We start from the raw sequence: 26,707 nt of genomic DNA on the forward strand, positions 1-26,707 counted from the left end.
TTGATCTGCACCTCCAAAGTGAGCTCCAGATGCAATCATCAAGAATGAATACTAGAAGGCAAGACAGTCCATGTTTGTATCATCAGGTACATCTGATGATAGCCATCCTTACTGGCCCCTAAGAAAATATGGCAGTGCCTAGAATGTCCCGGGATTCCTGCAGCCACCTGCAGTCCATTCTCACCCTGAGGTGAATCTTGCAGCTGATTTTCATGTCACCTTCAGTTCTGCTCAGTTCTCGATGCTCCTGTGGTCTTGTTTCTGTATCCATTCCACACAATTCTGGGGTTAATCACCACTCTGAAGCTCATTTTCTTCATAGGTTAAAGCAAACACTTTCCTTCTTGAATACTCATCATTTTTTTATCTCTTCTGTGACTAATTGTAGACCAGAAGCATCAATGATATTTAATCGTCCTGGCAAAACTGGAAAACAAGTAAAAAGAAAACTACATATACCAATACCCTTTTATATACAATTTAAGGAAAAAGATTAAGTTGTAGTCTATTGACTGTCCCTATATCATGTCACTCGCTGCAACACACTGCCGGTAGCCCCACACTCATCGCCTGGTTCCTGCCTCTATATATTTTTTGTGTGCTGTTTCATTGCCTCAGACTCCATTCCCACCTTTTTTAACCTGGCTGAATGTTTGTGTTTCTTCCATGCTCAGTACAGGCTCCAGAAGTTCAAGGTAGCCTCTCTGGAACTCATCTCTTTGTCCCTTCTTCCCTGGTGATACCTCTCTCAGCACTTACCATATTATGTTAATATTTGGTATGGGGGCCAGTCTCTACCACTGGTCTACACAATCCTTGAAAGCAAGAATTGTCATATGTATCCCATAGCATAGTGATTGACCATTAATACACAGGCAATAAATGTTGTCCATTGAAGTATACACTGATTGATTCATTGGCTGTCACCATTTTAGCCTGTATAGTTTAAAAGTGTAGTTACATTCTAACTGGGTTTAGCATTGCAAATTACATCTGTAATCCACCAATGTGTGATAAATAGGTGCTGGTGATGTTTTCTGCTTAGAAAACATATTCGTGAGTGACTTACAGAAAGATTTAATAATAAACACAGGTTTTTAGTAGTCAGCATTACCTTTAAGTATATTATGGAAAAGAAGAAAATAGTGAGATAGAAAGAGAAGCAGCCAGAGAAGGAAGAAATAAGGAACAGAGGGAGAAAAAACAAGGAAGAGAATAATATGAAAGAGAAGACAAAAAACTAAAATGGGATTACTTGAAAAATTGATTTTTAGAACGGTTGTAAATATTTTTAAGCTGTTTACTTGGAAGTAAAACTAAAATGAAATTATCTCAACAATGACAAATGAGAACCATAAATTACCTGCATTTTCAACAGTCAAAACCTCTTCCTGGGTGTCTGTAAATGATTTGTATGCCGTATGGCAACCCTGCTCCATCGGGTACAATTATATGATTGTTTATTGAATAATTGCTCTCCTTGTCAAATGTTTGATTGAATATTTGCCTGCTCCCTGTAATATTTTCACTGAGTAATTGTCTGCTGTGGGTAATACCTCCACTCAGTAATTGCTTGTTCTGAATAATATTTTCACTGAATCATTTCCCATTCAGCATATTTTATCGAACGATTTTCTTACTGTGAGTCATGTTACTATAAGTTCACTGAGAATTACTTGCTGAGTTGCATATTTCCTTTGTATTACGTGGAAAGTAGACCTGAGTCCTTGCCCTGTACCTTCTCCAGGCTGTTGAGAGATTATATAACAACTTTCTTTTTCCAAATTATTTTCTAGTAGTGCTGATGTTTGAAACTGAATGCTATGCTCAAAGTCGAGTAAAATGAAAGTTCTGTTTTTAGAGGGGGAAGAAATTTATTATAGGAGAAAAATGGGGGAAGCAAACTATTCTAAGTGGGATAGGTATGGAACATCATAGGTAAGCTGTACCCAAAACTGATTTGGAGGTTTCTAGAATCAATTTTAATGAGACTGTAATATTTCCCAATTCAACAAAATGCTAGGGGTTGATGGCTTATAAATGGTTATATATGCTAAAGTAGCAGACTGTCATAGAAAGGTAAGATAATTTGAAATTGAAAGACATAGATTCCATTTATGGATCTGTCGTTTACTCTTCTAAACTTCAGTATCTTTATCTTTAAAATTGATATACAAGTATTTTCTTTCTTTATTCATTGAGCTAGTTAAGATAAAATATGTAAAATTCTTCAGATATGGTAATGTCCCCAGCCATAGCTATTATAGCGTTACACTACCCACTACAGGCCTTTATCTTAGCATGTATTATATTAAATTATCTCTTTATGAGTTAATATCCTGTGAGTTCCCATCCATGGATTCAACCAACTGTGGATCAAAAATATTTTTAAGAATTATCTGTACTGAACATATACATTTTTTCCTGTCATTATTTCTTAAACAATATAGTATAACAACGAATTACACTGCATTAGGTGTTATAAGTAATCTAGATATGTACACCAGATGATGTGCACAGGTTTTAGGCAAATACTATGCCATATTACAGAAGGAAGTTGAATATCTGTAGATTTTGGTATCCACAGGAGGTCCTGGAACCAATCCACATGGATTAACAGCTATAAATGTAGAAAAGAAATGATAAAAGAGGCAAAACAACTCACATGTGTCAATCACCATTGCCCTTCATTTTCTTTTTCTTTTCTTTTCTTTTCTTTCCTTTTCTTTTCTTTTCTTTTCTTTTCTTTTCTTTTCTTTTCTTTTCTTTTCTTTTGAAGGGGCTCGGGGGGACAGAGTTTCGCTCTTGTTGCCCAGGCTGGAGTGCAATGGTGTGACAATTCTCCAGCCTCAGCCTCCCAGGTAGCTGGGATTACAGGCGCCTGCCACCACGGCCACCTAATTTTTTTTGTATTTTTATTAGAGACGGAGTTTTGCCATGTTGGCCAGGCTGGTCTCAAACTCCTCACCTCAGGTGAGCCGCCTGCCTCAGCCTCCCAAAGTGCTGGAATTACAGGCGTGAGCCACCGTGCCGGCCTTCATTTTATTTTCTATTTCCTTTCCTATACCCCTTTCTTGGGAGTTTTTGTCCATATTTGCTCTGGAATAATTTGGCACTGATTATTATTATGGTTTCACAATTAATGACCCAGCAGATTGCAAAAACTGTAGAAAAATAGAGAAGCTGCATTGTAATGAAGTTCACCATATTCTGAGGTATAAACAGAAAATTAGGAGAACACGGAACTACCTACAGAATCAAAGGTATAATATCATAAAGCTGTTCAGTACAACAAAATAATGATAGTAACATATAGTTCTTTCCACAATACAGATATTTTTTCTCAAAGTAAAGAGAGATAAGAAGAAATTAAGGAGCTAATAGCCTCTAATTGGCAACTTATATACTAATAAATATGTAGTATATATTACATGTATAATCTTTGAGTACCAATAAATCTAATGACTCTAAATTCAATGTTTTTTCCACTAAATTCTGTTTTGTCCTGTCAGTTATATTGCATTTCTAGTTAATATTCAACTATATAGATATTTTTCCTTATAGATACTATCTTTGGAATTTATGAAACATATTCTTTTATCTTGTAGCTATGTATGGGTTCAAGATTATATGAGTGGAATATATTATCATGGATTCTTCTTCTTCTTTTTTTTTTTTTTGAGACAGCGTCTTGTTCTATTGCCAGGCTGGAGTGCAGTGGCACAATCTCAGTTCACTGCAACCTCTGCCTCCTGGGTTCAAGCTATTCTCCTACCTCAGCCTCCTGAGTAGCTGAGACTACAGGTGCGCACCATCGTGCCCAGCTAATTTTTTTTGTATTTTTAGTAGAGATGAGCTTTCACCATGTTGGCCAGGATGGTCTCAATCTCTTGACCTCATGATCTGCCTGCCTCAGCCTCCCAAAGTGCTGGGATTATAAGCATGAGCCACCGTGCCCAGCCGATTCTTCTTGTAAGTAGATTTCAATATAGATAATCCCACAAAGATAATTACATTGTAATGGTATAGAGACCCAAACATATCTTCGAGAGAGCTGTAAATTCTCTAGCTTAGGTATATTCAATTGATGCTTGAGCTTATTCAAAGTGAAGCCTCATCCTAGAGCTCAAAACTTGATTGCACTAGTACCCATGAGTACTATTTACCAAATACTTCTGACATTCCTTTAGGGAAGACAGTAGTGTTGCACTTCCCTTCTTCTTGGAGATAGGTGTGACCATTTGACTTCCTCTGGCTAATAAAATGGGAATGGAGGTAACATGTCATTTCTGGCTGAAAGTGTTAAGAGCCAGTACCAGATCCAGTGCCAGGTAAGACAGAAGGCACACTTCACCCATCTCTCACACTTGATGCAACTATAAAACCTGAACAGAAGTCGTACAGCAGCTATTTGAGGGCTTCGAAAAGCAAATTTCAGCAGATAAGTTGGGGAAGAATATAAGAATGTGAAGTGAACTAGTTTAAATCATCCTGAAATTATTTGAACTACTTTGAAGTGCTGTTTGAACTACTTTGAAGCCCACTAAACTAGCAATGGGCCTCCTTTTTTTTTTTTTTCTTCAACATCACCCATCCCAGACTTGATAGAAGTAAGCACTGTGGCAAAGAGAGAGCCCCAGGAACAGTCCTCTAATTCTGGCCTGAGGAGCTAAAATGGGAACTTTTAACAGACAGAGAGAACATGGGAATCCCTCCTTTTATTCCTCACTCTTCTTCCATTCTTTTATCCTCCATCCCCAGGCAATCCCACTATGGGGGTGGCAGTGGCCAGTGATGGGAGCTGGCAGCAGCCAAATCTCTGAGGGAGGGGGACCTTCCTCTCCAGTTGGAAGAGCTGAGACTAAAAAAACACAGGGCCAACTCGTTGCTTTTTTTCCTTCTCTGTTCTTTAGTGGTTTGGTCCCAGAGTAGCCCAAACACAGAAGTGTTTAGCAAAGTGGGGCAACTAAAGCCCCAAGATTTGGGCCAGAATTCTGAAATGGGGAAACCTAGGGAGCCAGAAAATGCGGGGAGATGGCAGACAGGGAAGAGTTCGATCCCATAAAAGCAATCCCATAACCTTTTCTATAAACTCCAGGTCTCCTTTAAGAGCCTCACACCCATGGATCTGATACTAATTCGTATACCAAAGACTGTGAACTGAAGAGATAGACTACCACCACCGAGTCACAGACTACCCATTGCGTAGGACATGGCCTGATACACCTGAAGTGCAGTATAAAGGCTTTGAAACTGAATTGGTACTGGCACTACAGCCTATGGGAGGAAAATTGGAACTTACAGCCTGAACCTAACAATTTTCCTAATCTTAAAAAATATCAACATTCTCCAATGGATTTAAACAAGACATATTCAAAATGTCCAGCATGCAATCCAGAATTATTCAACATACAAAGAATATCAAAAATTCGTAAGAAAAAAGACCATCAGCAGATGCCAAGGCCAAGATGACACTGATGTTGGAATTACCTGACAAAGACTTTAAGGTGATTTTTGTTAAAATGCTTGGAGAGAAATCATGAACATTTTTGAAACAAATTTTAAAATAGAAATTCTCAGCAAATAAATAAAGATATTAAGAAGAGCTATTGCTCAATTCATTAGGCTTACCCTCTGCCATGGAGACCAGCAAAGTTCTAGCCCAGGTGATAAATAAAGGACAACATGGAGCAGAATACTCAACTCACCTGTGATAGATGTGTAGTATTAATGAGGAATAAACGTGGTTGTCTTAAACCACTGAAATGCATGTGTTGCTCCTTAGAGCAGCATAACCTAACCTATCCTGACTGATAAAACTGAATACTCTGAATTTTATGATCTAATAAAACTTTATGTATTGGTATCAGGGAAGTGAACATTTTGGACCAAAACTAGTATTTACTCCATGTTAAATCTCCAGATAAATTCTATAACTCTTCCAAGATAAGCACCTAATTGCTGATTAAGCCCTCTTCTTAAGAGACACATATAGTATATAGTTCATCTAGCTTTCTTAATTATATAGCTTTCTCTTTTTGTGATGTCTACACTAAAAAGAAACCAGAAATTGTTTGGATTTCTAACTTAATTAATAAAAACAATATACCAAGCAAGATTACTCTGAATCTGTAAAGAAACAATTATGCAATATTATACATTTAAAATTAAGTTAATTATTGTTTTCATGTAATTGGTACACTCCCTTGCTACCAGATAAAATCGAACTTGTATATTATACTTTAAATCTGTTAATCAATCTTTACTGTTATGCATTCACTCAGAATATACACTTAAAACTGTGGTTATCACTGGGATAAAGAATAAAAAATGGCATAAAACAAAATATACTCTGTACTATTTCCCGGTTCTATAAACAATACTCTATAAAATGAAGTGGAGTTTTAACCTAATTGAATTTATATAATGCTTAATAAATCAATGTTTGACCTTACTTTGTTTGTCAAGAGCTCAGATTAAGTTAAAAAGGCTTGGATGAACATTTAACCCCATTATCCATGTCTATTTATTAAAATACTTTTTCTAAAAATCTTGAAAATTCGGTGTCCAAGAATTGCTATAATCAGCTTATAAAATATCTAGAATGATTACTAGAAATGCAGTACCTATTTTAAGGCTCATAATAACCAGATTGGCAATATGTTTGACAAATTAATGGCCTAATTTTTCATTCCTTTGTTATTTATTTTAATAACCTGATTAGCACAATGATGTTGACTCATGAATTACTTAAACCAAAACAGTACAATGTAATTGTCATTCAGCATCAATAACTCCATTTTCCCTCTCGGGCAGATTAGTCTGTATTTATGCATTCTCCCTCACAGTGAAGGAAGAGGAATTGTTCTTTCTCTCCCTTCCACCTCCTCTAATAATGCTCCTCAAGGCCGGGCACGGTGGCTCACGCCTGTAATCCCAGTACTTTGGGAGGCCAAGGCGGGCGGATCATGAGGTCAGATCGAGACCACCCTGGCTAACACGGTGAAACCCCGTCTCTACTAAAAATACAAAAAAATTAGCCGGGCGTGGTGGTGGGCGCCTATAGTCCCAGCTACTCGGGAGGCTGAGGCAGGAGAATGGCATGAACCCAGGAGGCAGAGCTTGCAGTGAGCCGAGATCATGCCACTGCACTCCAGTCTGGGTGACAGAGCAAGACTCCGTCTCAAAAAAATAAAAAAAATAAAAATAATGCTCCTCAATACGTATTCCCATAAGATTTACATGGAAATATTAACAATGAGAAATCTTGTGGGCTTTTTAAAAGTTCTGTTTCAATTATCATCATGAGAGACAATGGGAAGGAAAATAGAGCTGTTTGGGACATTATTCACTTATCGTCTCTGAATTGTTTGAGCCAGATGTATATAATCATCACATCTCTCAATTGCCTTTATTTTAATCCATATACCTTAAATCAGATCAAACAAGTTTTGTTTTAAAAAATCCACATTATAAAATTCTGCAGTAAAACCGCCATAATTTTTCAAAGAGTTTTATCAATGTGAGTTACAAAAGTCACATGCTGTTTGGAGTTTGCAATGGGATATGGTCAGTTATCAGATTAGTCACCATGATGTCCTTTCTATGATTTCTGGTCTACAAATAAGGTATTGATCAAAAAGATGTGAAAAGCTTAAGAGACTCCTTATAGAGAAAATAGATTGGGGCAAAAAGCAAGGAGTTAGTCAAACAGCGACAAGGCTTTTAGGGTTGAAATGAATTAGTCATATGGAAATGTGTCTGAGACTAGAGACAAGGTTCTAAGACTAGGTCTGTCCATTTCAGCCACACGCACAAAACAGTCAGGGAGGACAGGGGAAGTTCCTAGCTAATAAGAAGATTAGAGGGACACAATAATGCTATCAGAATTACCTCGAAATGGAGGTAAGCAGCTTAAATGAAAAAATAGCAGACTATTGGGAACAAAGGTTCAGGAGGGGTAATTTCCACCTGACTTGAAATGCCAAATCTCTGGAATTTAGATGAGTCTATAGGAAAGATGAAGGTTCAATTGAGTTAGTTAGAAGCATTCTACTAAAACCGAGGGCGACAGACAAGGAAGGTGTGCGTTCATAGAACAAAACTCTCTATGCCACATGTTCAAAATAACCAATCAATTTAAAATAGCTATTTTTGCTGGGTTGATTTTTCTTCTCTGGTAAATTCTGTAGAGTGGTCTCTGAATTTTGTTTACAGTATTAGCATTTTTTCAAAAGTTTTTCACTGTGCTTTTTGAATATTTGAATGCTTTTTTATTTACTTTCCAGACAGTTTTTAAAATGTATTCTCCACCAATTATGCATGCTCTGCTCATTTAGCAATGCCTTCATGAATTTATATTTTTCTTATCAGATTTTACTTAGTGTTTCCAACTACTGGTTGATGTATTAGTAACTTTTCTGTATCCTGGAGTGCTTTTACTATTTATAAAAGATTAATTTTTTTAATTTTCTTTTTACATTTTCATTTAAAAGTCACTTTCATACAGTGATGCCAGTTTTAACTATTTAGCAGAGTTTCTTATTTTTTTACCACCTTTTTAGTATGCTTTATATTTAAGCAGCCTTCTTCATTAAAAAAAATTTATAAATGGGAGTTGAACAATAAGAACACATGGACACAGTGAGGGGAACAACACACACTGGGGCCTATTGGGGGGTGGGGTTGGGGAAGGAAGAGCCTTGGGAAAAAAGAGCTAATGCATGCTGGGCTTAATACCCAAGTGATGGTTTAACAGGTGCAGCAAACCACCATGGCACACGTTTACCTATGTAACAAACCTGCACATCCTGCACATGTACGCTGAAACTTAAAATTAAAATTAAAATTAATTTTAAAAAACCTGTCACTTGTAATGAGGAAAATGGTTATTTTTATTGGGTTTTTCTAAAAGGGTAGTAATATTTTAAATACTACTATTTTATATGAGAATAATATAATGTAAAATAAAATGATGAGAATATGTCTAGATCATTAAAACTCTTACAATCAGAGGCATCATTGTATCTTTTCCTCCTGTTTACACTAATACATTGTCAATACTATTTCCAAAATATGACAAAAGAATTCTTCATCAAAATGAACAAGAAATCATAGACTGAAAGAATGCAAAGTGAGTGATTTAAAATACATTTATTGTTCCTATCAATTAAATTTTTGCAAATCTACTCTTTAACCTTCCAGAAATTTTCTCAGACTGCTGTTGTCCCATAACCAGAAAGGTCTATACAGGGTTCAATGATAAAAATTGCAGGAAAAAAATCTCACAAGACTACCACACTGAAACCACATTGGTGAGGAATAAAAGACATTATACAGGCTTTGTACCAGATAGCCTTGGATTCTACATCTTCTCTGTTGCATATTAGCTACCTGTTCTTGAATAAATTGTTTCTTCCTCCATAAATGAAAGAAAAGGATGTTTGTTAATACTGAATAGATAGCATATGTAAAATACTAACACACAGGATCCTATAAATGCTGATTCTTTTTCTACTCTCACTCTCAAGAAATACATATATTAAACTCTGCACAATCCAAACAGGATGGATACCCTGGAAGATACAAATATGAATCAGGTGTGATCTAAAGAAGCTTACAGGAGAGACAGGAACAGTAAAAATATAAACCACCTTTTTAAAAGGCAAATGGACAACCATTCGGTCAAAGGACATACAATGAGTAGTTTTACCCTGCTGAATTGGTTGACTGGGCCAACTGGTGAATGGAAGGTTTTATTTCCCTTTTTGACCAGCTCTGCCCTGTCCGGTGAGAGGCAAGCCAACTCCAGGCCTGGAAACAGCTAGGAGGCCTGTGTTCAGAGAAGGGACCATGCAGGTGAAGGAGATCTGGGAAGCTGAACACAAGCCCCTCTGAACAAACATCCCACAAAACCAGAAACCAAAGAGACGGGTTGTTATCAGAAAACAGACTCAAAAGAACTGGCTCTGACTGGACGCAGTGACTAAAGCCTGTATTCCCAGCACTTTGGGAGGCTGAGGTGGGCGGATCACGAGGTCAAGAGTTCGAGACCAGCTTGGCCAACATGGTGAAACCCCAGCTCTACGAAAAATACAAAAAAAATTAGCTGAGTGTGTTGGTGTGCACCTGTAATCCCAGCTACTTAGGAGGCCAAGGAGAATTGCTTGAACCCGGGAGGTGGAGGTTGCAGTGAGCCGAGATCATGCCACTGCACTCCAGCCTGTGCAACAGATAGAGACTCTGTCTCAAAAAAAAAAAAAAAAAAAGAACTGGTTCTGGGGGATCCTGAAACAAATCCTAAGACGACAGAGTCTCTCAAGTAAGACTAATGAGTCTATGGTTCTTAAGTAGGTGCTCTTAACATATAAGGATTTTTGGATAAACTCAAGATGTCTGCAGCAAAGAAATTCTCCAAATTAGCTAAAAACAACTGACTTTGAGCAACTTGCTTGTACTATTACTGTTCAGTGTGTCCCATTGCATGATAGGACTTACTCACTGACACAATGAGTGGTCTGACAAAAACTCAAAATACATCCCTATCCACTCATATCTTGAATGTTCCTGGAGGATGAATGGGCAATGTACTACTTAGAAAAGCCCGATGTTCAAATCTACTCATAAGATTTGGGCTTGCAAGTAGTGAGCCATCTTTGGGAGAAAGTTCCTTTATCTAAATTAAATCCTATTTCCACCTGAATGCATTTAGGTTTGCTTGCCCTCAGTTGTAAGTTTATTCCTGACAATATAGCCCTGGTATTCAGCACAGCTGAAACAGACCAGGTTATGTCAGCTCTCCCTCTATGTCTGCCTTGCCTCCAAGATACAAGGTAGAGGTGGGGAGGAGGGGTGCAAAATATAGACAACTTGATGGAGACTTCATGTATCTTATATGAAAAGGGAAAGAAAACAACTGCCTTTCTAAAATCAAATATGGTTTATACTTTCCATCCATCAGAGATGAAATTTAGACTTCACAATGAATGCAAAATCCATTGACTACTACATCTTGTCAACTTGAGATGTAAGAAAACGAGAAATGAGCTTCAGACTCCACAAAAACCAAAACATGGTATAAGATGGAAAAGTAAAGAATGTGAATTCATGTAGAAAGTTTCTTCAGCTCTTGTCTTTGCATGGAAGAAATACAGAATTTACCACTTACTGAGTCCCAAGTCCCGGGTTCTTATTTACATCAGTTGATCCTATCTCCCTTCATACAAATGAGAAACTTTGAAAGCCTTGAAAGTTTAATCTTTTTCTCCTAAATCATAGAACTTATACATTCATAACTTATGCTGAAACCCTGAGTTGTCTAACTCCAACACTTCCACTTTTCATTATCTTGCCGGTTTTGTCCCACTTGCTACTGTCGTGTCTTAATACCTCTCCTAGTTCCTTTATGAAATTACAATTCTTCTATTGTAGTTGCCATAGGTATGCCATATGCCTAGAACAATTCATTGAGGGTAAACAAGTATGCCACATACCTAGAACATTTTGAACCGTAAAACTCAATTCACAAATATGGAGGCCTACCTGTACTATAAATTCTTAATTATTTCAGTACTTACTTTTTTTTTTTAGTATAAAGGTGAGCCATTGGCTTTCAAGTAAATAGAAGATAAAAATTGGAGAGTTGATCATACTAGGGAGGATGGTCAAATGTTTCAAAATCTATGGTGCTGTGCCAAGTTACTAGGATAAAGGGTGGGCAGTGAGCACACTTATGAGAATAATTTGAAAGCTCCTGTATTAGTTACATATTACTGTGTAACCCCTTACTCCCCAGCATAGCTTAAAACAACATGTATTTATTATAATACAATTTATGTGGATTATGAATCTGGTCACAGCTTAGCTGAGTTCTCTGCATTAGAGTTTCTCACAAGGCCACAGTTAAGGATTCAGCCAGGGCTGCAGTCTTACTTGAAGGCTTGACTGGGGAGGATCTGATTCTCAGATCACCCACATGGCTCTTGGCAGGAATCAATTCTTTGAACATTGTTGGATCGAGGGCTCAGTTACTCAGGAGCTGAAGACCTCCCTTAGTTCCTTGCCATATAGGCCCTTCCAGAGAGCATCTCACAACCTGGCAGCTGGCTTCAATCAGAGAGAGAGAGCAGGTGAGAGAGTAAGAGATAGTCTAGTGAGAGAGACAATGCTGGCAGATGGAGGACATCATTTTTTATAACCCAATCACGAAAGCAACATCCTCACACTTTTACCCCATTCTGTTTTTTACAAGCAAGTCCCTAAGTCCATATTGTACTAAAGGGGAGGAGATTACACAGAAATGTGGGTCCCAGGAGGCAGTGATTATCGGAAGTCAGTCAGAAGCTGCCTGCCACAACACCCTAGAAGACTGTAACACTTTCCTCTCTGGCCCCCTCCCTCATGTTAGGTTCCTTTTCTTTCTAAATGGCAGACTGATTTATTGTTGTCTGAAACCTTCACTGAAAACACTTGAGAATAACTTGAAAAGAAAACTCAAATCAGTCAGTCTAGAATTGGTTTATGAAAAAGGCAAAAGGTTTGGGGTTTTTGCTCGTGTCCCTTGTCTTGAGGATGGGAAGTGCTAACAAAAGGTAAGGGAATGTAGCTATTTGTGAAAATATAGTTTTATTTTATTTATCCATATAATTTCATTTCTCTGTTGGTGGAGCTTATTAAGAGCTGGACATGTAATTAAATACACCTGAATCTACCTGGCCTTTAACAAAAATTCATGGTCATTATGTTTACTTTTCATCAGAGACCATAAAGAGCTATTCACTGTTATGGTCAGTTAGACTGTGTGTGTAAATTACCTGAAGACAATATGATTAATAACTAACTTATTTTTTAAGCCCACTAATTATTTTTGCACTTTGGTTTCCATAGTTACATATCTCTAGCTGTTCAGAATAAACTCATACACAAGGGAGTCTTTGCACTGGTTTATACTTTGGGAGCAATTCCAGATCTGGATGATGATGGGCACCCGAAAAAAAAAAGTTTTTCTTCAGGGTTAGCATGCCCTGACTGCTGCCATCATTCTCAAATCACCTTTCACATGTCAGAAAAATCTCATTAAAGATCTCCATGGAAATGCGTGGCAATTCACATATTAACACAGGAAAAATGCTTTTAACAGACACCAGAGTAATGTTTATTGCTACTTGGTGGGGTGGGTAGTGATTCTCTGCCACCACACACAGCTCTTATAAACATACACATTCTTTCTTTCTGGAGGAGAAATTCTCTAAGGTAGTAGTTTTTTAAGTTTTTATATAGTTTGGTTTGCCCCTGAGCTAGACTTCTGTCCTGAGTCCCCTTGCTGGAAACAAAATGAAAAAGTTCCTCCCTTGATCTCCCTGCCCAGCAGGAGTAGCAGGGGATGCTGGATGTCGGCCCACAGAGGGCTGCTGTTGTGGCTGTGGCTTGGACACCTGGTTATGGCAAGGCAAGCTTGCCAAAGAGTCTGAAGGCTCAGAAGGCTCCACTGGACTTGTGGAGTGCTTTATCCAGCCCACCGTGTCCATTTCCTGGATTCCCAGGGCCTTTGGAAGCTCCCCTCAGGATACAGTGAACACCACGATTCTTGATATTCCATAAATTCCAATTCCAATGTCATCCCAGCTCACAGGACTCTGAAGGCCTCTCAGCCCTCTTTCCTATCGCTCACACTGAGTGCGTGACGTGCTAGTTTCTCTTGGTTCCCCGACGCCAAGCCCTTCATCAACTCAGTCTTGTACTAGTTGTTCTCTCCGCCTGGACATCTCTTTCCCTTGAACCTTTGACATTTCTTTCCCCAGATGTCAGTTCAACTGGCACTTACTTAAAGAAAAGTTCTCTAACCCACGTGTCACTCCTCATTTTCTACTATAGAAATCTGCTTATTTTATTCATAGCACTGAGCTTATTTTCTTTCTTTATTTGCTTAATCATTTTATTTCCAACTTCCCCAGCAGAATGTAAGCTCCGCAAGGACAGAGCAGCCCCTTCCGTCTTGTTCATGACTGTACACCCTCAGTGTCTAGCACAGTGCCTGACAGAGAGTCACTCAAAAACTACATATTAAAAATGTTGAGTCCTTCTAACATTTAAAGTGATTCTAGCTTGTACTTTTGAAAGCTCAATATATTCTGAGTGTGTATGTTTTATGTGAAAATTTCAAAGAGAAAGTATTGAGGTTGAATCTGAAAAGAATATATTTATGTAATCATGAAAAGTTTTAAAATATATTTTAGAATGTGTACATAGTATTGTCCTATTTCTTTGTTTAAACTTGCATGAATAGAGCTGCCATTTAGGAGAAGAGTGTAGATTAAAAAGAGACTTGCTTGTGTTTAAATGGTATATGTACAAACACCTGTAAATTACAAACCATATTTTCAAGAAGTATGATTATTGCTACATGAGTGTAATCTGAGGCTGGAATTAGGATGGCATTGCTAGAATGCTTGGTACTCGAGAAAGAATTCCGAGAAGCCAGGTAGTTGCTGCGCAGCATACAGAGTTAAATAAAATATAGTTCCACTTTATGGAGAATTCCTGAATACCATTAAATATGATACATATTAATAAAGTAGAAACAACTTAATGTACTTCTAATGCTTTATCCTTTGTTTCTCCTTTTATCTAGCTCTTCCTGAGAACAAAAAGGATTTATGAAGGAAAAAGCAGCGAATCAAAGAAGTCCTGAGTTTAAATTCTGTTTTGGCCACTTACTAGCCATTTGACCTTGGGCAAGTCACTTTACTGGACCTCAGTTTCCTTGTATGCAAAGGTTTTGTAAAAATCATATTAGTTAAATAATGTAAAGAGTTTTATAAATTACAAAGTGATTAAGAAAAGTAAAATGTATTGTTGTTTAGGAACAATGAAAAAAAGAAGAAACCTTGACATTTTTTCTTCAAGTTCTTGCCTAAAACGTTTGGCCCTTTTTAGATTTAACAAATTCTATGTGTTTAAATATCAGTGTAGACCCCTTCTTAGCCTACTGGATTTACAAGGTACTAAAAGTAGATATGGGTCTCTTCTGTCTTGGTTCACTCTAAAATGGGATGTTCGCAAACCTCTTGGTTTTTTTTTATATGGGTGAAGCTTATATTAATTTTTGGCTTGGTATTAAATTTTGTTTGGAATATTATTAATTGATTGAGAATGTTTTCTGTTTTTGTTTGTTGTTGTTGTTGTTGTTTGTTTATTTTACCAAATTTGACATCATCTCTACCTTTCCTGGAACCTTTATTTTGTTATGAACTTTTGCTGATTGTAGTCTTCATATAATACTGAAAACAAAAGATGGCATATAGCCCTCAATCCTAAGAACTTTCCTTTTAGTTCTCATTTCAACAGTGTGTGAAACCTTTTTAAATGGCTTTGTTAAGAGATTTTTCTGGAAGAAGGGAAGACATGAGAAAACTCAAATTACTTAACAGCCAATCCCTGCCAAGTCTTCATAATGTTCCTCTCTCATACATCACTTTGAAACTACCTGCCTAGTGGTTTGGATTTTTGAAACCCTAAGTCAACATTGCATTGGTCTTCCTGTTGCTACTGTCTTGACTTTGGTGGAGTGGAAGAGTCCATTCTGTCTCTTCAGGCCTGCCAGCTTTTACTCCTTTTGGCAAAAGGAAGCGGATCAAGTAATCCAAGCACCAGAACAACTGCCCTGGCCAGTGATGGCCTCTGACCTAAGAGTTGCAGGTTATAGCCTTGTGAGTAGCCCATTAAGTGCATTTATGAGGCAGCCCTGCCAAATTGCTATAATACTGACTAATTCTGCCAACTGGAACCCCTCTTGGGAAATTTGCACATAAAACATTCAAAGGGAGCTAATAAACAGCCAGAAGCAGGAAGTCACACAGACAGAAAGCAGTAAGCAGAAACCACAAGCAGAAACAAGGCGTGGAAGTGTACAGTGGTAATCTTCAGTAATAGCCTAGTTCTTCTGGTCGATGCCATTCTTGAGGCAACAACCTTTAGAATCCTTGTTGGGTGTCCAGAGTTGCTGTCAGACTAGTAAAGCTATGGCTGGACCCCAAATGCTCTTGGGGGCTGCATGTCCACCCCTCTCTTCTTTACTCTTTGCATATCCTTAAAAGAAGACCCTGTTGTGAGAGGTCACTGAGTGTAACTCCTTCTTTGGCAATGGCTAAGAACAAAGCTTACACATCTAAAGCTACCTGTTAACTGTGATCACCTCGTATCTTATGCCCTGATCTCAGTAACTGACTTTCTGCCTTGGTGCTTCACCTGGTGCTAGACTCCTAGAGTCTATCTTGTTCTGTCTAGTATTCCCAAGAACTGGATTCTATCTCCTAAATCCTGATATATGGTCGGCTTCTCATTACTTCTGCCAGATTGTTCTACTGCCAGCTGGCTTGCTGGACTCTACCTATTACCTGCTGCCAAGTTCTCTGAATTCTTGTTCCACCCACTTGAAAGCCAGCCTCCCAGATGATGAAGTGTGAGATCATCTGTCAGCATCTTTTCAGGAGATGACGCAGCCTTTGTCCTGTTACTATTGGCTACCTTCTGCCTTGTCTGCTGTATCCTGCCATGCTCCATTTCTGATCTGTTCTGGGTTTGACCTAACTGGATAATCAGCGTCCCCCACACTACCTGTCTGTTACATCGCTCATTGAATATGAGTTTCCTTCCGCCTTATGGGAGGTAATTACAATAACTGCCTAACTGGTCTGTCTGACAGATCATTCAGCTCTTCTGTACACCATATGAGTCACTTGTTTAGTCTTTAAATGAGACTTTGGAAACATGCCCATATTGGGAAACCATTAACTAAAATGCCTAAGTGTGAACTTCTTATCCAAGTGTTTAAGGTCCTCTCCAATCTGACACTCATCCACCTTACCCTCTGCCCACTTGACTCCTCTGCCCCAGCTAGAAAAGTCTTGCTAACAACTTTCTAAAATTACCTGACATATTCTTTTTTCTTGCCCTTGAGTGTTATGTCCTGCTAAATTACAGTATCCGCTGAGTCCTCTTTAACCACTGGAATCCCACTCAAATCCTATGTAATTCATTAACTCAGCCAAAAGACGGTGACTACCGCTTGCCAGTCATAATATCAGTTCATAGTTATCCAACAAGATATAGGATATCTTTCTCTCAAAGTGTTTCTAGTCTAAGCAAGAGAGCTGAATGCTAAGCTAAGAAATGATTGGAGAATATGCATTAGGGAGACCACATAAAGGAGGAAGCTATAGATTCGCAAGCACCAGGAGAAGTGTAATCAGAGAAAGCTTAAGGATGGGCAGATCCTTGATCTAAATCTTTATTTAATGATAAATAAATGTTTGAAAGGTTGTAAAGATGGGGACATTGTAGGCAAAAAAGTTAAAGGAGTAACAGTGCAGATGCTAAGATGTGTCTTCCATGTATGCAGAGAGTGGGTGATGGTGCAAAGTGGGGATGTAAAGACAAACACAGATCATTGCCTCTCATAAATACACAAGGCATGGTCAGTCTGGAGAATTAGGAAGACTTCCCAACTCTCTTCTATCTCCCCCTTGTCACTACAATTCTTGCTTCTTCCTCTGCTGTTGACTGTATAGATATCACAAAATTTAAACCTCCCCTCTGTGTCACCATAAGCTGCTTCTTCATCCCATCCCACCTTTCCAGCCACAATGTTTTTTAGCATGTAACTATTTCTTCCCCCACTTCATCATGTTGGAGGCACCTACCTTTAAAAGTTGTAACAATAAATTCATTCAACAAATATTTATTTACAGTGGATGCTATGGTTAAAGTGTTTATTTGCAGTGGATGCAGTAGTGGGCCACCTCAGCTCCCTTTAGGACCTACACATGTGTTCCCATAGCTCCCACAAATGTTGGCAGCTGATGACTCAGAGTTGTGACCTGTCCAGAAATTGAACTGAAAATTCAAAAATTGAAGGAAGCTTCCTTTCTCAATGTTTGCTCCCTTCCCAGGACCAGTTAGCATCTAATAATTGATACCTGAATAGGTACAAAGGCTGATCCCCCTTTGCTTCAGTGAAGACAGCCTAGCAGTTCCATCTCAGCTCCAAAGCAGTCTACAGAGTCACTTAAGGTATCTTTTGCAACTGCACCACAGTTACTTTCTCCTTCTCCCCAATCAGGCTTTCCTAATCCCTCATAGGGATTAACCCCAATTAACAAACTTTTCACTACACTTTCTGCATGCCAGTTCCAGAGCCTCAGAGACTATTTCTCAGGGAGTGTAACCTATAACATTATTTAATGAAAACCATGGTTCCAAGAAGAAAAACTACGAAGTGAATTTTATTTTTTTAAGAAGAACTATTAAGCACATTCCATACACCAAGAGCAGCATTACACCTAGAGAAGATGCAAAGAAGAGGAAATGGCCTTGGTGGTGGCAGTGCCATCTCCCACTTCTGGAGGCAGGAGAGCCTGCCAAGGGGAAAGGTCGGCTAGATCCCCATCCTGCCAAACTCTCTAGGACTAAGTACAAGATTAGATTGCCTTGCTTTACTCAGTCCAGTAATTCACAGGTCCAGAAGGTTAAATCTGAAATCTCTTTTTCTTGGTGGCTTTAAAACAAAATTAATTTCCCAGTACCAAAGTGGTGAACACAGTTCTCTTTAGAAATAAGAGAGAAGGCAGCCAGGTGCAGTGGCTCCTGCTTGTAATCCCAGCACTTTGGGAGGAGGTGGGTGGATCACCTGAGGTCGGGAGTTTGAGACCAGCCTGACCAACACGAAGAAATCTCATCTCTACCAAAAATACAAAATTAGCCAGGTGGCGTATGCCTGTAATCCCAGCTACTTGGGAGGCTGAGACAGGAGAATCGCTTGAACCCAGGAGCTGGAGGTTGTGGTGAGCCAAAATCACACTATTGCACTCCAGCCTTGGCAACAAGAGGGAAACTCCGTCCCAAAAAAAAGAAAAAAAAAAAAAAGAAATAAAAGAGAAGACTAAATAATGCCTCAAAGTTATTTTCAGGCAAAGACACAATATTAAAAGTGATGCACAATTTGAAATAGAAGCTATTTTAATCTTGATCAAGGATGCATTAGGGATTTTAGGAAATTTGCTTGGGTCATTTCATGGTATGATAACTATTGTAGGTTGGCATTGTGTCCCATTTATATTGAACCTATATATGGAATCTATTTTATATACAGCTTTCTAACTAATAAGACTGTTAAATACTGATAATCAATTATAACCCTGCGTCGAAGCCATGGATCTGCTACTTAAGAAGAAGGATTACTGAGCAGTGGCCATCAGCACATTTATTCAAAGAGATGATAATGGTTTTCTCCCCTGGCAAACAACAAGCCTACTATATCACCCCAGACTGCTTTTAAATGGATGTGGGTTTGCAACTCCTAAGGATAAAATTAAAACATGTACATTCTCTCATATCAGCATTATTTATCAAAATGAAGTGTGACCATTTTTCTTACAGCTTAAAATGGCACATTGATGATAATTACTTTAATCTATTTTTTAGCACACCATAAGATGCTTGAATTGCTGATGTAATTTTGAAGTTAATCTTTATTTATAGTCATAAGTCTCCTGTGGTGTAAGGATTGGTCATTCATAACAAGCCAAATAGAATATCTATTCATAGACTATGCCAACGAGGAGGAGATGCTCAATTTAGAAGGAAGAAGAGGAATAGAAAATAGAACTTGTTAACTTCTTCTCAAACTTTTCATGCAATTTTCTAGATTAACCTTCAAGCAAACAAAGTTCATTTATCTTTTTATTAGAATCGAAGAGCAGATCTCCTGACTAGCATAGAACAGAACCCTAAAAGCTCATGCATTTATTTACCATTCATTCAGCATACATCTTGTATGTATGTTCTATGAGCCAGCAATATGGAAGCTGCTGGAAATAGGATGTAAATTTAAAGAATCCTTGGGTATAGATTCCATTTAAGCAGAAACCATGACTGATTTCTTCATTGCTCTACATCAATGATAGAAAAATGGGGACTCCACAATTATTTACAGAGTGAATAAGAAAGACAAAGTCTCTAACTTCAACAATTCTATGACCTAATAGAAAAGTTATCACCAAAAAAATTCATATATTTTCAAAGAATTTAAGATAATTAAAAACAGGAGTGGCTTTTTTTTAATAGTAAAGTATAGCAGTTATAGATTTCAGATCAGATAAATATGAATGTGAATTTTGGTGCTACCACTTAGTAGCTGTCAGACCTGGGCAGGTGTTTGGTATCTAAACCTCGGTTTCATTAGCTATAAAATTAGAATAATCACATTTTTCTGAGTAGTTGTAAAGATTAGACATTTTATATATATATATATATATGTATAAAATGTCCATATATATAAATATATATGATGTCTAGAAAATTTGTTGTTACATAATAGACACTCCATCCATTCATTCAACTGATATTTATGTTGAGCCCCTTCTGTAAGTCAGGAACTGGAGATGCAGAGAACAAAACAGACTCTCCTCTCGAATGGAATCTACATTGTGGTACAGTTTCTGATAAACTCAGTAGCCCCAAAAGATGTGATCTTTCTCTCTTCGGTGTCACAGAGCCAATACACAAAACCAAAAGGCCAAGGAACGGAGAAGCAAGAGCATGGCTCACAAATCAACTTCTCAACTAGTGAGGGGTAAGGGGGTTAAAATATAGGATTTCTCTAATAAAGAGGGTGGACAGTAAAAATCAGGGGAAGAATACCTATGTCTTTTCTGGAAATGGCTGGTGGACCTCTCAGAACCAGCATGCCTCCTTCCTTTTTGTCCTTTTACAGCTTCTTCTGGTTATTGTCATGGTGATTGCCAACTGTCATGATGCTGGTAAGAGTGTCATTTAGCATGGAAATGAAATTAAAATAAAGCATCAGGTATTTGGGGGGGTCCTTCAGTCGGCTGTCTCACTTCTAACCATCCTCAGGTTGTCTGGTTACAAGGGGGAGCTTCTTACCGAAGGCGTCCTGTATTTTAAAGATAAGCAGCATGAGAACAAGGTAGAAATTCAGCTAGGTCATACAGGCTTTACACTGGGCAACAGTATGTTAGTTAAACATGTTTTGAAGAAAGCATTAGAGTAGGGGAGGAGTGTTGTTCAGAGAAGATGGTTGGAGGGGCCTCTCCAAAATGGTGACATTTGAGCAGAGACCTGGATAAAATGATGGAGAGAGTTATATGGCCACATAGAGAAAGCACATTTCATTAATGGGAGGAAAAGTGCAAAGGCCCTGAGGCAGGAACATAAGAACTGGTGAGCTAGAGTGAGACAGAACAAAAGGGTAGGAAATGAGATCAGAGAGCAGGCTCCAAACCACAGAGAGCTTGCAGGAGATCTAAGGCCTTCGGTTTTTACTCTAAAAGATGGGAAGCCATCGGAGGGATGTGATAAAAGCAAGGACATGATGTTTTATGTTTTTTAAAAGAATCCCTGGCTGCCTTGTGAAGTCAATTCTTTAGGGAGGCCAGGATAGAGGGAAGAAAACGTTGTTGTTGTTAATGCCCTTCATCAACAGCTTATTGGTAGTATTTAAATCAAAAATTTTCAGGAAACTGGCATAAAGCCAAACAAATGATGTTTGGATAGAGCTCAGTGTTCGGCCCCAGTGTTCGCTAGTTTTGCCTCTGCATATTGGCTGCTCTGCCATGGAAAATGCTACCAGCTGTTTCCCTCTCATTGCCCCAACCCTGGCCAGGTCCTGATCTTTGCATTGCTTCACCCTGCACAGATTCTTTTCAGAGACTGAATTCTCAACATTGAAGATATAAAGGGACTTGTATCAGACAATTCCATGCTGTGGTGATTTAAACCCAGAAAAATCAGAGACAGGTCTCAGTTAATTTAGAAAGTTTATTTTGCCAAAGTTGAGGATGCGCCCGTGACACAGCCTCAGGAAGTTCTGACAACATGTGCCCAAGGTGGTCAGGGCACAGCTTGGTTTTATACAATTAGGGAGATATGAGACATCAATCAATATATGTAAGAAGTACATTGGTTTGGTCTGGAAAGGCAGGACAACTTGAAGCAAAGGCAGGAAGACTCAAGGCGGGGAGGAAGCTCCCAGGTCACAGATAGGTGAGACACAAAGGGTTACATTCTTTTGAGTTTCTGATCAGCCTCTCCAAAGGAGGCAAATCAGATATGTATCTATCTCAATGAGCAGAGAAGTGACTGAACAGAATGAGAGGCAGGTTTGCCCTGAGCAGTTTCCAGCTTGAGTTTTCCTTAGTGATTTTGGGGGCCCAAGATATTTTCCTTTCACAGTGAAAATCAAAATGAGTGACTGAGGCAAAAGTCTCAGTCAATCAAGGTTTATTTAGCCAGATTTAGGGCATGTCCCAGAAAACAAAAACAAAAACAAAAACGTGAACCACAGAAGAGCCTGGGGCTTTTTCTCAAAGAGGTTTTTAGGAGGTTTAGTATTTCTATATTCCCTAAAGGTGGGGAAGGCATGTAAGAAGAGGGACAGGTAGGCAGTCAGGCAAATGGTTTCATACTTGTGAGACTTTAATTTTCTGCCCAGTAAATCTACATTTTACATAAGATAAGGTGAATGTTTGAAGAGAAAAGGGGAGCAGAGGAAGAGTCACTTACAAAGACATCTTTGGGTAGGTGGAGGAACTGATCTCCTCTTATTTTTGTTTTACAGCTGGGAAGATAAGCTTATAATTGACATTATCAGTGTGGGATGAACTTTAGTTTTAGACTTTAGTTTTAGGGACTAGACTTAGATTTGTAAACCTAAAGCTAAAAGTGGCATGTCCTTGTTTATGGGCGGTCAACAAATAATTTACTTATGAATGAGCTGTGGAGGCAATCATTCATAGATGCCGGAGGCCTTTTAACTTTCCGTGGGGATCCCGCTATCCCGCTAATACATAATGCCAGCAACAGCTATTCATCTGGAAGAAGGTGTTGTCTGACTCAGCCTCCCAGCTTCCTTTTTGCATAAAGAGTTTGGGGGTCCTGAAATCTTTAGATTTTCCTTTACAGTGGAATGACTTCAGGTATCAGCTTGTCAGATGAATCTGAGGAAAACTCAAGGAATAAAGACAAAATGTGAGTAAAAATTATGGCTTTCCTCTTGGTTAAAACCCCAAGTATAATATGTGTACACAATATTTTATCACTTACTGAGTTGTTTTAACGAGCAAAGGAACCTGCTTTTGCGAGCTGTCACTCAGAAAGTGACATAAGACTCCAGTATATTCGTTGCTTAATAAACTTATCTTCCAGTTCTCTCATTCTTTCCACCTCCTCTCAAGGTGGGAGCCAGAGTCTCCGCTTAAGGACACTGACTACTATATTGCTTAAGTGCCCATCTCTCTGCTTTCCTCTGCTTTCCTCTGGCCAATAAATGGGTAACTATTATGGGACAAGAGTCGAGAATATTGGCTTAGAAAATTTTCTTCCACAGCAACTTCAGCCATTGCATCCTTAGAAGAAAGAATTCAACTGAGGGGCATAAAGCAGAGAAAGAGACTGAGGCAAGCTCCAGAGCAGGAATGGAAGTTTATTAAGAAGTCTTTAGAACAGGAAAGAAAGTAAAGAACTCTTGGAAGAGATCCAACTGGGCGCCTGAAGATCAAAAAGAGAAAAGAAGATCCTTTAACCCTGACCCTGGGACATTATAGGCTTGTCCCTTTCCTATGATTCTTCTTTTAAGGTGGGCTTTCTGTATGCGCGGTGCCCTCCTTACCCTTGGGAATTGAGCACATGCAGTGTGTTTAGGGAGTTATATGCATGCCCATCTGAGGCTTTCTTCCCTTTTCCAGTGGAGCGTGCCTCTGGAAGATCATTCTTCTCCATCTTTGTCTCTTTACACACATTCCCAGGAAGTTGCTTCTCCCTGGGGCCTGCATTCAATTAATATTGTGATGTTAACAGGTGTGGGCCATCTGGAAATGAACTCTCCCTGGCACTGCCAAATTATCATTTTTAGAGAGGCAAAGCAATAATTGCCAAACCATCACCTGACATTTCTAATGGGTGATGGGGAAAGCCCTCTTCTGCCCTGCACATGACTACATGTAACAAGTCCGTACAGCAAAGTGAAAGCAAGTTTACTAAGAAAGTGAAGGAATAAAGAATGGCTACTCCATAGACAGAGCAGGGAGTTCCCAAAAAGGGAGGGACATGCCCACCTTAGGTACAATGCTTGTTTATATCATGGAGAGATGTATTCTGTTACGAGGGTTTGTCATAACGGATTAATTTTTCTAATTACTGTATTTTGCAAGAATCAATATTTTTATCTTTCTTTTTTTTTTTTAGACAGAGCATCACTCTGTCGCTAGGCTGGAATGCAGTGGCACGATCTCAGCTCACTGCAACCTCTGCCTCCCAGGTTCAAGCAATTCTCCTGCCTCAGCCTCTCGAGTAGCTGAGACTACAGGCGTGCACCACCACGCCCGTCTAATTTTTGTATTTTCAGTAGAGATGGGGTTTCACCATGTTGGCCAGGATGGTCTCCATCTCTTGACCTTGTGTCCTCCCGCCTCTGCTTCCCAAAGTGCAGGGATTAGAGGCATGAGCCACCATGCCCGGCTATATTTTTATCTTTAAAGCAAAATTAGGAATGCTTTTGTCCTCAAGATATTGGGATATCAGGACATTCCTGGGTCTGGGTCTGTTTAGTAAATGTTATCAATCTGTTCCCTTAACTGTAAATATCTAGAGGCTAGGAATATCTAACTTCTGGGAAATGCAGCCCAGCAATTCCCAGTCTCATTTTACCCAGTCCCTAGTCAAGATGGAGTTGCTCTGGTTCAAACACCTCTGACTCAAGGACCCCTGCCTTCATTGACGATTTTCTCTCTTCATTTTTGCTGTAACAATCCTACTCTGACACACTGGAAACCTAATATCTAACAGAAAGACTAATGAGGTGAAAAAAGAATTTGCCCAAGAAAAAAGAAACAAGTAATTTACGATTTCAAATAATAATGCAGAAAACTCTACTATTTCCATTTTATAGGTGAGAACACTGAGCCTTAAAAAAGTTAAAAAACTTGCTTACATTTACATAGTTCATTGACAGCAGATTCAGTACTCAAATTGATATCTAACTTCCCCAAATTCATGTTCTTAGTTGCCACATGACCAGTATCGGCCCCATTGTTATGCATGAGAAACCTAAACCTGGAGGGATTAAGTGATTTATTCAAGATCACATCATTACCATACTGCAGAGCCAGAAAGAGAACCCAGATTTTCCCGCATCTTACCAGTGGTTATTTCCATACTGCCCATCCATTTTCTCATGTCTTGAATTTCCCATTCATCCACAGAAAGTAGTAGTCTTGAAGTTGTGCCATGGAAATAATGGAGTTAATATTCCCAGTTAGAGGAAAAGTTTCATTATTTAACATTATTATAAAATAAAAATGGTATTTCCACAGTAATCATCCATATTTACTTATGATTTTATCCTATCATTTTCAAAGCAACTTTCAGGGCAATACATATTAATAATACAATAACAATGATGACTATGTGATAATCTCAAATAATGCCACATGTAAATTTGAATATTAATGAATATTTCTACGACTACGACAACAGAAAAAAATAATGTTTTCAGTGTAGAAAACGCCCTAATCATTGCTCTGATATTATGAAAAAGCTAGCATACCTCCCAAAGTGCCTTCCAGTTTTCTAGGAATGACTCTCTCCACAGCTGGGTCTGACCTCCAGAGCTGCTGGAGAAGATCTATTGTAGATTCTTTGTCTGAAAATGATTAAGCTCAGGAGAGTAAACAAGGAAAAGAGATATTATTCTTGGTAGATACAAACATTAACATTTGACCCATGGTAACAAGGTAATAGTGACAGCCTAACTATTGAAAGAGAATCTTTTATATTTGCAGTTTATAAATACTTGCTGCTTACTTCCCTCCCCTATGCAGTATTCTCTGTTTTATATTTTGTAAACAACCCAGAAATCTCCACAGCAACAACCATAGTATCAAAACCACATTATAGCTTTGAGTTTGGAAATGTGTAGGGTGAAATCTCAAATTTTCTTGGCTGTAGTGTAATATGAAAAGGAAAGATTTTCCAGGGACTTTGTATGGTCAATATTACATAAGCATAGTCACAGCTCAAAACCATGTATTAAATCTTTGTTCTAATAAGCCACTACTAACTGTACATTTAAAGAATATTTTAACTCATAATTTTCATGAAAATAAAACTAAAATCAGCCAAATGTGCAATCCCACAAACTAGATTGAGCAACTTGCACTGGGGCTATCCTTTCATTTTCAATGTCTACATCTCACTCTTGCAATCTGATAATGTCCTCTTTGAGTGTACTTTTGTCTAATTACATAAAAATCTATAACACTACCAAATTATTTTCAAGAATATCAGTAAATAAGTTACTGTTTTGTCTCTATCATCTCATAGCACATCAGAGTGGTACCTACGACAATTGGTCACAGAGGAACGCCTCTTCCAAAGAGCGCTAGAAGAAAAGAGCCCAGCGGTAAACAGCCCATATACTCTGCAAAAATAAGTAAATAAAACATTTGATAATGTATTGAAATCATCTTTTTAAATGATTTCCTGAGACAGCAAGTCAAAGAATGCACAGAAGCTGAAAACAAGAGAAAAGGAAGACACTTGGAAGATAATAAAGGCCTAAAGACAACTTTTCCCTAGGAAGCATCTGCTTAATCATGATAATTTCCAGTTCCTGTTTTCATGGAAGTGCAGA

At 38.5% G+C, this 26,707-nt stretch overlaps 1 long non-coding RNA gene across 2 annotated transcripts; it reads right to left on the bottom strand.

The window, feature by feature from the left end:
- Nucleotides 1-67: 67 nt before the first annotated feature.
- Nucleotides 68-26,481, bottom strand: LOC129459773 (uncharacterized). Of its 2 annotated transcripts, XR_008650057.2 has the most exons (4): nucleotides 26,418-26,481; nucleotides 25,622-25,717; nucleotides 25,215-25,288; nucleotides 68-426 (listed from the first exon to the last, which is right to left on the bottom strand). It is a non-coding gene; the product is annotated as an uncharacterized lncRNA (long non-coding RNA). The 2 variants fall into 2 exon arrangements; XR_010121265.1 differs by lacking the exon at nucleotides 26,418-26,481 and having other exon boundaries at nucleotides 25,622-25,776.
- Nucleotides 26,482-26,707: the final 226 nt, after the last annotated feature.

This window comes from Symphalangus syndactylus, chromosome 1, assembly GCF_028878055.3.
Source record: "Symphalangus syndactylus isolate Jambi chromosome 1, NHGRI_mSymSyn1-v2.1_pri, whole genome shotgun sequence".
NCBI lineage: Eukaryota > Metazoa > Chordata > Mammalia > Primates > Hylobatidae > Symphalangus > Symphalangus syndactylus.